The 13,938-nt window shown below is 39.3% G+C and overlaps 1 pseudogene; it reads left to right on the forward strand.

Annotated features, from left to right (window-relative positions):
* Positions 1-13,938, forward strand: part of LOC109477669 — a 39,170-nt pseudogene that overhangs the window by 18,051 nt on the left and 7,181 nt on the right.

Here is a 13,938-nt window from a genome sequence, read left to right on the forward strand (position 1 = left end):
AAGAATCATTACAGTATTCAAGGTCACCCAAGGATACGACAGTAGCTCCGCTACATGTTACATACCCACCAAAACTTATAGCGGACATGTACTGTCCAGGAAACTGTTTGTATCTATAGAAAAGTGTTGCTTTTTATTTGTTGCGAGGCACTCAGGCAGAAGGGCTTGTTTTGGCGTTTTATTGTAAATGACCGCAGGTGACCCCGAAATGGAACGCGGGTTCGATTCGAATTGCCCAGATCGAACGCGATCGAACACTGTTCGGATTCTATGAAATGTGGGAACTTTTCAGCCCAGATTTTACCACCGTGGAAAACCTTAAGTACAGACTGAACATTATTGTTAGAATGACTGAATAAACTTTTTTGCTCAACAGTTGTACATTGTACAATGTTGGCAATACGATTGGTCTATTCTAAGAAACTACTACGAAAAAGTAAATGACGTATTGACATGAATGTACGTTACGTTTGTTACAGGACCTTCTCTCCTCTGTAAGGCACTACATGTATATTTAGGCCTAAGTGCGTAGATATGGAGTCGGGGTATGACTTCAGTACATTTAAAATTTTCGTGTTGGTCGTTGGGAAAGCGAAAGGTTACTGGCTTTACACGTGATCATATTCATTTTCTATTGCCAGCTTGTGCAAATTGATTCTTAACTTGCTAATGTTAATGTTAATGTTAATGTTAACTAACTGACGCCAAAGGTATCAGTCAGGTTAAAAACAAACATCTCCATGGCACTACAAGTTCTAGGCAGATCGAAACACATGATAAAGATCTAAGTTATCTATTTTATGCTCCTTGAATCAAATCTACACAAAGTAATAACGATGACCAATCAACATGGGGTATTCAAGGTATTCATTCTGCATAACGAAAACTACCCCAAAGCTGGGAATTTTACAATAGTTTGTGTGTCAAATATTGATTTTTCTTATTATTTCATAATGTCTAGGTTAACCGGTGACCAACCACACATTATCCCCATCATCAGCACATCCAACACGCTGTTCCTGAGGTTTACATCTGATGGGAGTGTCAGCCGTCAGGGGTTCCAGTTCAACTACACAAGTAAGATCTTTGACTACACTTCTCACATTAACAAGGTCACTGATATCATTTAGTATGCTGGTTAATATGAACTGTGTTTGTGGCAGTTTTCTTTCATTTTCGGTAAATGATTAGTTTCTGGGATCCAGAAGATGCGAAAAAATTGCAAATTATGTAAATGACGATAATTGGCATGATTAGTACTATAGGACTTTTATAGCTTCTAATCTATGTAATGTATGGGAAGTGGAACAATAATAGATAGAAATAATGCAAATATACACAACATTATATGATAAATGGCAAAGAAAGAAAATCCACACCGTTACATTGTTTTGTTTCAGGCAGTACTGCAGGTCAATGCTGGGACCCTGGTGTGCCGGCCAATGGGAGCAGGGATAACAACAGTAACTTTACATCAGGACAGACAGTCAGGTACACCTGTATGGACGGGTATCCGCTGTGGGGGACAGCTAATATAACCTGCCGGCCGAACGGGACTTGGAGTGGTGCCACACCAACTTGTGGAGGTAATAAATAAAGCGTAAAAGTATTGATGTTACTATTGTTAGGGTTAGAACTTCTGGTTTACGGTATATACACGTACACCGGTGACATTGATTATCATGCTCAAAATGATTTTTCCTTACTTAACCGCTTGACGTTTTAGTAGTACACCATCCCCAGGATAACCAAAATAACCAGCTTTGAATAAAGTTAACCCTATTCAAATAGTTTCGGGGAAGGTCACCCAATGATCAGAGGTGCCCGTCCTCTGTAACTCATGAACTACTTATAATCATCGCATGATCGCTCAATATTAATATACTAGTCCAATTGTAAAAATACGGTCGTAAACGTCTTATGTATTTGTACAATGTATAATGGGACCGCATTTTAGATATCTGTAATAGACTTTACAGTCTGATATAGACTGTAAAGACATGCACATAAGCAGTGGCATCTGTGCTATGCAGTATGAAGCAGTAAAAACATAGGCGATAGGCCATCAAGTTTACATCGCTGTACTCGGTCTACGCAAGTACAGTGTTTTTGTTGAAAAGGAACGTACTTTGCGCAATACAGTTGTTACTTCTGATCATGGTGAAGCAAATTCGCGTAAAGGCCGGCGGGAACAAGCCATCGTTCTTTACAGTTAGTTCAGTCGCATTCCCGAATCGTCGTCAGAGAGCTATCTTCTCACTTTGCATTTCGTACCCATCCGCTAAGCCACGTCGAGAGTTCCAGGCAGTTTTTTTCGGGCGTACTGTACGCAGTTGGTCTTCTTGCAAGTTAAGTCACTTGAACAGAAATTTTACGAGTCAAATTATTCCGAAAACGAAGGCCACGCAGAGCACAGGAAACTGCCCCGACCAGGTCTTAGTGATGCACGGTGTTGTTCCAAATATGCGGTAAAATGGCATAGCAACATCAAAGGTCTCGTAATTATGTTCACCATAAATGTGATTTTGTTCATTATTCACTATTTTACGTTATCTAATTGAAATATAAATAATGATGTGAAATACAACCGACACACTGACTGGAACTCGACATTAAATACTGTAAATTTAAAGCGACTCATATTTGTTTCATGTTTTTATATTACATACCAATAATCTTTGGGCGACTTGGTGATGGCAGGTGCAGAGAAAAAAAGTCCCTTGTAATTGATAACTCCCATCCCGGTGAATTGCTGTGTAAGGGAAGTCAAATTAGGCAGAAATTGGCCAGGGATGACAACAATCATCATCATCATCATCTTCGCCGCTGTAGTCATCTGTCGACAATGCGGGCCTCCACCGCTTTCCACTGTCTCCTGTCCTGTGCTGTCCTTCGGGCTCCCTGAGGCTCCCAAGTGATACCCATCACTTCAAGGTCTCTCATGACAGTGCATGACAACAATGACAATGCCATAAAACCTGCGTGACGTTATTTTTGTGACAACCCACTATTTCGGACTAATAAAGAACAGACGTTAAATGGGTACTCCAACATATACTGTTTATGTCCACACGTATTTATCTATTCAAACCACGTGGGCATGAGTCATCAAGGCGTTGTCGCCATGTCTTCACAGGATCGCCACAGCGCGCGCCTTTTTGAATTGTTGGAACATGAAGCGATCACAGATAGACAACACCAAGAGAATTTCATGACAATATCCTCCACAGACTCCACATTTCAAGCGATAGGGTGAACAAAACAAGGCGGGCATTTTCATATTTGGAGATAATAAACTTTGAAATAACAGGTCAGCCGCAGAGAAAAGAAAGACGGATATTTTTTTTGTTAAGGCCATGTTGATTTGATTATATGGATGACATCCCCTGGGAACCCCAAAACTGATGCGAGCGCGCGAATAAAAAAAAAGTTTAGCAAAAAAAAAGTTGCTTTCATGAAATCTACGTTGTTATGAAGGTCCAACAAATGGCACAGAGTATGGTATGGCGAATAATCTACTCTTTAAATTCATTTCTTTGCATTTTAGTTTTTGTTTGATTTTGGCATTCTACGACGTTGGAATCGTTTTCAAATATTTTTTTGCAACTTTCGGTATATATTTGCTCATTTTGCAACTGTTTTGTACAATTTACAGTGTGGTTGGAAACTTTTTTTTTTGGAAACGGCCGAAAATTCATGCGCGCGCGGATGTCATCCATATAATCAAATCAACATGGCCTAACGGCAATGATAAAGTTCGCAGTACAGAAGTGACGAACATACATAACGAACATATTTACCGTGACAAACTTTTGGAATTACAGTAATCAAGATATTCTCATCGAGATATTCTCGTCACACCTGTGTTACTCACCTGAAAACACGCTCTCATTATTCCGGAGCAAGGCCGACTATTGTCAGCAGTATCAATATTTAAATAGCCATCACCTGAGTTCTGCCAGTGTCCTGTGTTGTTCCTCGTCACCATAGTGACGGACCAATAAACCTGAACATGGAGTGTGTCCCATACTACATAGTCCTGTAACTTATAAAGGTAGATAAATCCCATAGTATGTTTGTTATACAGCAATCCTGTACAATTGTTGTGCAACAAAGTTTATTGTCATTGATAACCCCCACCCTGGTGAATTGCTGTGTAAGGGAAGTCAAATTAGGCAGAAATTGGCCAGAGATGACAACAATGACAATGTCATAAAAGCTATTAAAACGTTGTTTAGAAAAAGCTTACGGAAACTCTTAAAAACGCTGTTGCGTGACGTTACTTTTTGTGCCCACTCATTATAAATTAAGACTAATAAGGAACAGACGATGAACGGGAACTCTAACATACACTGTTTATGTCTACACGTATTTATCTATTTAAAACGCGTAGGTATGTGTCACATTGGGGTAAGTGACGATGCAGAGTCGAGAAAGTTGTATATGAGGTCCTTTATTTCCACAACCACAACCTTTCCTGACAGTGTCTTCTGGTCATCTCCCCTCTCCCCCGGTGTTAGCCCTCTTATATATCCCCCTGGTACATGTGCTTCTAATGTAAGTGCTAAAGATAGAAGGCTAGGGGACAGCCCCTAGCAAGAACAGACATCCTTGTCCCGAAAGACTATTTGTGTCCGAGTCACCCCGTACACATGAGTCATCAAGGCGTTGTCGCCATGTCTTCACAGGATCGCCACACGGCCTTGCTTCCTATTAGCCACAATTGCCACAATTAGACAACAGCAAGTAAATTCTATGGATGGATCATCATTCATACACTCCAAATTTAATGCGATAGGGTGAAAAAAACAAGGGGGGCGAAAAGTATTCATACATTTTTACCTCTATGAAAAATGGAGGTATTGTTTTTGGCGTGTCTGTCTGTATGTCTGTCTGTCTGTGTGTCTGTGTGTCTGTCTGTCTGTGATTCCGCAATTTTGTAGGCGGCATGACTTCATAACGCATTTATGGATTGTGATGATATTTGGTATGCTGATAAGTCTTAGGAAGACAAAGGTCAAGGTCAAATATGGGCCTCCTGGTGGATGACCTTGGTACTGCATCAGAACTTTCGGTTTTTGTATCTTTTGTTCTGAACAAGCTATGGTCTTGACTTTTTGGTGACAGCTAGCTTATCTTCTCAGGAATAAGTGTCGTAAGTTTGGTCCTCCTAGCAGCTTGTTCTGGAACTGCAGGTTAGTTTCTGGTAAAAACTTTCAAAGCCAATAAGTCCAGATTGAAATAACGTATTTTCATCATTTTTGGTGTGTAGGTACCTGAGAGACAGTTGTACATGATTAAATTCAAATTATGCAAATGCGGACTTGATTTGCATAATTAATGAGGAAATTCTATAATTACAGTGTTTCATATAATGGTACTGCTATACATGTAATCTATTTAATCTGTGGCAGGCGGAACATCAACAGATACCAATTATGCAAATGGTACCTAATTTGCATGATTAATGTGAGAATTCTGTAAATTCTTATTGGTGAATGATGGGAATTTTATACCTTGTAACATGTGTAAGTTACTTAAAGGTTTGCATCGCTATGCATATATTATGTTAATGTAGAGGTTATTTGCATAATTTATGAGGAAAAAGTAAGCCCATATTTCATGGAGGTATGAGATCTCTGAACTCTTGTCATATTTTGAGATAATAAACTTTGAAACTAGAAAGGCCAATATTTGCTTTGGAGCAAATACAGCGATGGGTTCACCACATTTTACCACATGGCAGGGAAAGAATGAGAAACACAAGGGAAAACAATGATTTACATTGATATAACTATAATATGAAGTAACATACAACTAAAACAACAGTTGGATAGCTATTCCCTACTTTATTGGTTAGGATTTTTAATTGCATAATGCAAACTGTTGATTTTCAAAATAAATAAAAAAATGTTCATGCCCCGCATTCCAATGCTGGAGCAGAAAAGCTTGAAATACCTACCAAAACACTTGAATAAAGACATACTGTCAGTATGGAAATGCTCTGTGCAGGTGTTAATCAAGTTAAATCCCAACAGCCAATCAGCAAGAAATGCTCTGTGCAGGTGGAAATGCTCTGTGCAGTTGTTAATCAAGTTAAATCCCAACAGCCAATCAGCAAGAAGAATAGAGGAAAGCTGCATGCCTATTGGTTGATGCCCTGCATTCCATTGTGATGACTCATGCCCAGACGTGGTAAACACGGCACACTAACACAGTAATACATTTGCTATAACACAGCCAAAAAACTCAAATAAAACCATTCTAAAAGCCTGTATCACAAAAATTTAAAAAACGCCTAGGGGTATTTGCCCACTGTACCCCCATACCAAATTTCAGGACCTTAGGTCCTAAAATGAAGAAGCTGAATCCATTTAAAAAATGGCAGGAGAAGAAGAAGGAGGAGAAGAAACATCAGAAAAAGCAATATGGGTTCACCACCACTTCGTGGTGTGGTGAACCCATAATAAGAATTGAGGTGAAAACATTCTAAATGTCGTTCGAATGTGTATACATTTTATTAGAAGAAAGAGCTTGTCGTACGGGACTCTTTCGAGGCGTGTGGGGTCGTGTGGCGCAACGGCAGCGTGCGCGACTCGGAATCAAGAGGTCCCGGGTTCGAGTCCTGACATGCCACCGATCTTGTGCCCTTGGGAAAGGCACTTTACACGACTTTCCTCACTAAACTCAAGTGAAAATGAGTATTGTCTGTCCAGTATTTGTTTCTATATGCGGGACACAGCACCATCAATAGCTGCCTCTGTTCCGCGTGTATTGCATTGTTGCAATTTAAAATCAAATCAAATCAAACCATCATGGGCAGCTAATACGATATTCATACATGTAATGGAATACCTTAGAATGTCATAACTTGCCATCAAGGCGAGCAATTATGCCTCAAGTCACTGAAACAACTTAATAACAAATAAACAAATAAGCATTTTGAGACATAACTAATAGATGTTTAAGACATTTGCGACTTGTTGACCACCGTCAAAAAGGCAACAAAATTTCGTCTTTTTTTCAAAATCAGGCGAAAGTCTATGCGCGTTGAGCCTCTATGCTGTTTGTATTCTAAAAAAAAAATAAAACAAATCATTTACGTTAATTATGGTTAGAGGATGTGGTTTACTGTATAGCCATTTACACCGGTAATTATAACTGAAGGCATTGGACGCTACGATATTGGGATTTTCGTATACACAACCAGAGATTCGTCCTTGCTTGCTTCCGTTTCTATGTCGACCTATCAGACACCTTCCTCAGAAATTTTTGACCAGAGTCCAGAATTTTGCTGTTATATGTAGCCGATGTAGGTGGTGCGTTTGCGGCGAAAACACAATCTCAAACGTCGCTGCGGCGAGAAGCCATACCCACGCCAGAAGCATACCATCTATGAAAAGAAGGGGAAGACAAAATGAGTAAAAACAAGTTCCACGATCTCATACCTTCGCCAAATGATGTTAACCCTTGCGGGTGACGAATTATACAATTTCAATCATTGATTTTGTCAATAAGAGTCTCATTTGCATTGATTATATCAGTTAATCATATTCTCCATCCAATGACAGCCTTATCATAACAAAAAGGCTATTATAGCACTTCCTCATAAATTAAGCAAATGAGGCCATGATTTGAATAAATTATGTTTATTGATGTTCATGTTCACTTAACTTCCAAATGTGGCAAGTATGAAATTCGGGGTGCAGCAGTTACAACCATGAAATTATAAAAAATTGCCATTAATTATGCAAAATAGGTCCTCATTTACATAATCTATATCCTCAGATGTTTTTCTCGTTCTCAAGTAGATGTCACAAGTGTTTCATAGTTCTATTATCGAACAAAGCAGATTTATAGAATTTCCTCCTTTATTATGCAAATTAGCTCCTGGTTTGCATAATTGTCATCTGATTACGTCAAGCATCACTTCAACTACCTACATACCGAAAATTACGACAATACGTCAACCGGTTCTTGAGTTATCCTCCAAATATCTTTTAAATGCTCCTGCAGTTCCAGAACAAGGCGCTTGGGGACCCAAACTCATGTCACTTCTTCCCTACCCCAAGAGCTATCTACCAACTAAAATTCGTGACCCTAGCATGTCCAGAACATGAGATATCAAAACCGGAAGTTCAGCTGCAGTACCTAGTAAAGCCGCCAGGAGCCCAAAAGTTTCATTCCAATCCATCCACTGCTTCTCGAGTTATCTTGCTAAACCACTGACAAACACACACACACACACACAGACAAACGCTACTGAAAACATAACCTTCTTGGCGAAGGTAACAATATTGAAGTCCAGTCAGTGTATACACCGAAATAGATGTATATGGACCCAGTAACTCTGTATGAAGCATAGCATCCCTTCACGCGTACATAGTGGCGTGACGTTACCTGCACCTGATGATGTTATTTCTCATTCCACAGTAACCAGCGTCACCGGATGTGGAGGTGACCTGACGGCTCCTTCTGGAGGCCCTGTGACGTCACCCAACTATCCCGGTAACTATGGCAACAATGAGAACTGTGAGTGGTCGATCACTGTACCAGCAGGAAGCATCATTCGCCTCACGTTTGACAGCTTCTACACTGGGTACGGTGATGACTTTCTCACCATCTACGATGGAGCCAGTGATAATGCTGCAGAGATGGAAGAGTAATTATTATGATTTGTTACTTTGTTTCAGGCACTTACTGACCCATAATTAGACAGTAGACTAACAGAACATGAATACATACAAAACACACCAAAAATCAAATCCTATATAAACAAACGTCTTTGGATATTTGCGAAGTACGAGTTGCGATAGAAGAAAACCTTAAGTACAGACTGAACATTATTCTTAGAATGACTGAATAAACTTTTTTGCTCAACAGTTGTACATTGTACAATGTTGGCAATACGATTGGTCTATTCTAAGAAACTACTACGAAAAAGTAAATGACGTATTGACATGAATGTACGTTACGTTTGTTACAGGACCTTCTCTCCTCTGTAAGGCACTACATGTATATTTAGGCCTAAGTGCGTAGACATGGAGTCGGGGTATGACTTCAGTACATTTAAAATTTTCGTGTTGGTCGTTGGGAAAGCGAAAGGTTTACTGGCTTTACACGTGATCATATTCATTTTCTATTGCCAGCTTGTGCAAATTGATTCTTAACTTGCTAATGTTAATTGTTAATGTTAAATGTTAATGTTAACTAACTGACGCCAAAGGTATCAGTCAGGTTAAAAACAAACATCTCCATGTCACTACAAGTTCTAGGCAGATCGAAACACATGATAAAGATCTAAGTTATTTATTTTATGCTCCTTGAATCAAATCTACACAAAGTAATAACGATGACCAATCAACATGGGGTATTCAAGGTATTCATTCTGCATAACGAAAACTACCCCAAAGCTGGGAATTTTACAATAGTTTGTGTGTCAAATATTGATTTTTCTTATTATTACATAATGTCTAGGTTAACCGGTTACCAACCACACATTAGCCCCATCATCAGCACATCCAACACGCTGTTCCTGAGGTTTACATCTGATGGGAGTTTCAGCTATCAGGGGTTCCAGTTCAACTACATAAGTAAGATTTTTGGATACACTTTAACAAGGTCAATGATATCATTTAGTATGCTGGTTAATATGAACTGTGTTTGTGGCAGTTTTCTTTCATTTTCGGTAAATGATTAGTTTCTGGGATCCAGAAGATGCGAAAAAATTGCAAATTATGTAAATGAAGCTTAATTGGCATGATTCATACTATAGGACTTTTATAGTTTGTAATTTATGTAATGTATGGGAAGTGGAACATTGATATATTGAAATAATACAAATGTACACATAATTATATGATAAAGGGCAAAGGAAGGAAATCCATACCTTTACATCGTTTTGTTTCAGGCAGTACTGCAGGTCAATGCTGGGATCCCGGTGTGCCGACCAATGGGAACAGGGATAACAACAGTAACTTTACATCAGGACAGACAGTCAGGTACACCTGTATGGACGGGTATCAGCTGAGGGGGACTGCTAATATAACCTGCCGGCCGAACGGGACTTGGAGTGGAGCTACACCAACTTGTGGAGGTAATAAATAAAGAGTGTCGTCGTGTGGTGTAGTGGTAGATCACTGGACTATGAAACGGGGAGACCCGGGTTCGACTCCGGGTCGTACCCGAACAAGTCCGAACATGCGCCCCGTCGTTGTACCCTTGGGAATGGTACTTTACACGGCTTTCCTCACTTCACTCAGGTGAAAATGACCACCTGTTAGGGGCGTCTTATAGGATGGGACGTTAATATGGAGGTTTGAGGGGAGACACACCTCAAGCACGTTAAAGCTGTATTAGGCAATGTTGATTTGATTATATGGATGACATCCGCGCGCGCATGAATTTTCGGCCGTTTCCAAAAAAAAAGTTTTCAACCATACTGTAAATCGTACAAAACAGTTGCAAAATGAGCAAAAATATACCGTAAGTTACAAAAAAATAAGTAAAAACTATACCAATGTCGTAGAATGCCAAAATCAAACGAAAAAAGACAAAATTGTAAGGAAATGAACTTGAAGACTAGATTATTCGCCAAACCATATTCTGTCCCATTTGTTCAACCCTCATGACCACGTAGATTTCATAATGAAAACAACTTTTTTTTTTTGCAAAACTTTTTTATTATTCGCACGCGCGCATCAGTTTTGGGGCTCCCGGAGGATGTCATCCATATAATCAAATCAACATGGCCTTATGTACATGTAGTTTTTTTGCGCAAAAAATTCAAATAGTCTGAATCTAATAAATATTGGTTTTATCATTATTTACTATCGCTTTTCAACGAATTTGCGTCGATGCGCGCTCAGTTCCCGGTGGCACCGAGTTGATGCCACCGCTGGAACATAAACAAACAAGAGTTCCGAGATCTCATACCTCCATGAAATATGGGCTTGCATTGTCATAGTTCATTTCAACATGTCCTCATTAATTATGCAAATAACCTAACATAATATAACATAATGTATGCATAGTGGTGCTAACCTTTAAGTAACTTATACATGTCACGAGGTATAAAATTCCCATCATTCACCAATAAGGAGTCACAAAATGTTCACATTAATTATGCAAATTAGGTACCATTTGCATAATTGGTATCTGTTGATGTTCCGCCTGCCACAGATTAAATAGATTACATGTATAGCAGTACCATTATATGAAACACTGTAATTATAGAATTTCCTCATTAATTATGCAAATTAAGTCCTCATTTGCATAATTTGCATCTAATCATGTACAACTGTCTCTCAGGTACCTACACACCAAAAATGATGAAAATACGTTGTTCCAATCTGGACTTATTGGCTTTGAATGTTTTTACCAGAAACTAACCTGCAGTTCCAGAACAAGCTGCTAGGAGAACCAAACTTACGCCACTTATATATTAATTATTCCTGACAAGATAAGCTATCTGTCACCAAAAAGTCAAGACCATAGCTTGTTCAGGACAAAAGATACAAAAACCGAAAGTTCTGCTGCAGTACCAAGGTCATCCACCAGGAGGCCCATACTTGACCTTGACCTTTGTCTTTCCAAGACTTACCATCATACCAAATATCATAACAATCCATAAAGGTGTTCTGAATTTATGCTGACTACAAAGTTGCGGAAACACACACACACAGACACACACACACACACACACAGACAGACATATACAGACAGACACGCCAAAAACAATACCTCCATTTTTCATGGAGGTAACAACGCTTTTCGGTCGGGAATCTTCGGTGAATTCCGGCTGCGTGACGTCATAACTAGGGCGTTTTATAGGATGGGACGTTAAAATGGAGGTTTGAGGGAGACACACCTCAAGCACGCTAAAGAACCGCGTGAGTGGAAGTGGAACAAACCATTATGGTCTAAAATGGGGTAGGGAATTTTCCCGACCAGCCTCGTAACCCCTGCTTCTCCTATTGTGAGAAATTAGGCTGGTCTCAATCTCAATGTTTCTGACTCAGGGAGAAAAGTTGCTGTTACAGTTCTACTCGGTAACCCGTAACCGAGGCGAGTGCTAATACCACTCAGGTGGTAATGCCATTCAGGTGATACCATTCAGGTGGTTAACCAACCTTGAAGTGGCCTAATATGGCCTTGTTACGTGGCGACACCACTAAGTAAAAAAAAGAGTATTTACCTTTGGGTTAGAACTTCTGGTTTACGGTATACATGCGTACATGTATACAGGTAACATTAATCGTCATGTTCAAAGTGACTTATTTTAATGACTTAACCCCCTGGCGTTTTAGTAGTACAGTATCCCCAGGATGACCAAAATAACCCGGTCTAAATAAAGTTAACCCAATTCAAATCGTATGGGGGAGGGTAACTCAATGACCGGAGGGGGTGGGGTGTTTTGGGGGCCCGCCCTCTGTAACCCATTAACTATTTATTACTATTATCGCATAATCGCTAAATATTCAGATGGTAGTCTAAAAGTAAAATACGGTCGTAAACTTCCCATGTGATTGTACAACGTATAGCGTGACCGCATTTTAGACATTATGTTTCTGTGTAGAGATAAAAATACTATGCCTTTGGAAACTCATCTATAAGCAGTGGCGCCTGTGCTATGCTGTGTAAAACAATAAAAAATGGGCGATGGGCCACCAAGGTTCTGTTGAAATCGCTGAACTCGATCTACGTAAGCGCACTGCTTTTGTTTAAAAAGGAACGTGATCCCCGCGATTCGCATCATGAAAGAATGTACAACCCCATCCTCAACAGGGAAGGGGGGCTACGGGTGGATCTGTCCGGCACTTGATTTTTTGGCACTCCCAGCCCCGAGGACAGACAACACTTTTAAGCCCCTGTTCTGCATAACAGGAGCTTTCTGACTAATTTGTATTATCTTGTCTTGACTTGTCTGACTTTTGTTCCCTTTTCGACTTACAAAAATTTGTCTTCATTTTATTTGCATATCAATCAATAGTTTGTGCTTATAAACCTGCAATTCCCCTCTGGTCTGTCAGTCACTGACGAAAGCTGAAACGTCTGACGTTTTCAAAATCATATCCAGTTGTTAGAGTAACTGCTTTTTGGCGTATCGTATTACCTGGATGTCTAACCTTCATCGACGTATTATTGGTATTACCTGAAATAAAGTCATTCATAACAAAAAGAATGAAGACAATAAAGGCAATTGACAATTTCGCACACACACAAATAGCATGGACAGTACAATACTGTGAATTATGACTTTTATTTCGTGTATTTACAACCACAACCGCAGTAGTTGAATATCATTATATAAACAGGGATTCTGGCCCTAAAAATCTGTATGGCTAAATCTATGACGTCATGACGTCAAAACGACACAGTGTGCGTTAGTTTTATCAGTTTTATTTGATGGTATGGACCTCTAAAAGATTGTTAAAATTGATTTGAAAACTTAACATTATTTCTTTAATTAGCTACGAGTAGTTGAATATTGAGTTGAATACTGAATATCGAATGTCGAGTGTTGGATCTATGACGTCATGACGTGAAACCGACGCAATGTGCGTTAGTTGTATCAGCTTTATTTGGTGGTATGGACCTCGAAAAGATTGTTGAAATTGATTTGAGAACTAGAAATTAGTTCGTTAATTGGGTACGAGTAGATGAATATCATTATATAAACAGGGATTCAGGCCCTACAAATCGTTATGGTTGAATCCATGACGTCATGACGTCAAAACGACGCAATGTGCGTTAGATTTATCAGTTTTATTTGATGGTATGGACCTTTAAAAGATTGATAAAAGTAATTTGAAAACTTAGAATTATTGCCTTAATTAGCTACGAGTAGTTGAATATTGAGTTGTATATTGAATATCGAATACAGAGTGATGGATCTATGACGTCATGACGTCAAAATGATACAATGTGCGTTAGTTT

The sequence above is a fragment of the Branchiostoma belcheri genome, unplaced genomic scaffold (assembly GCF_001625305.1).
Source record: "Branchiostoma belcheri isolate BF01 breed outbred unplaced genomic scaffold, Haploidv18h27 scaffold403, whole genome shotgun sequence".
Lineage (NCBI taxonomy): Eukaryota > Metazoa > Chordata > Leptocardii > Amphioxiformes > Branchiostomatidae > Branchiostoma > Branchiostoma belcheri.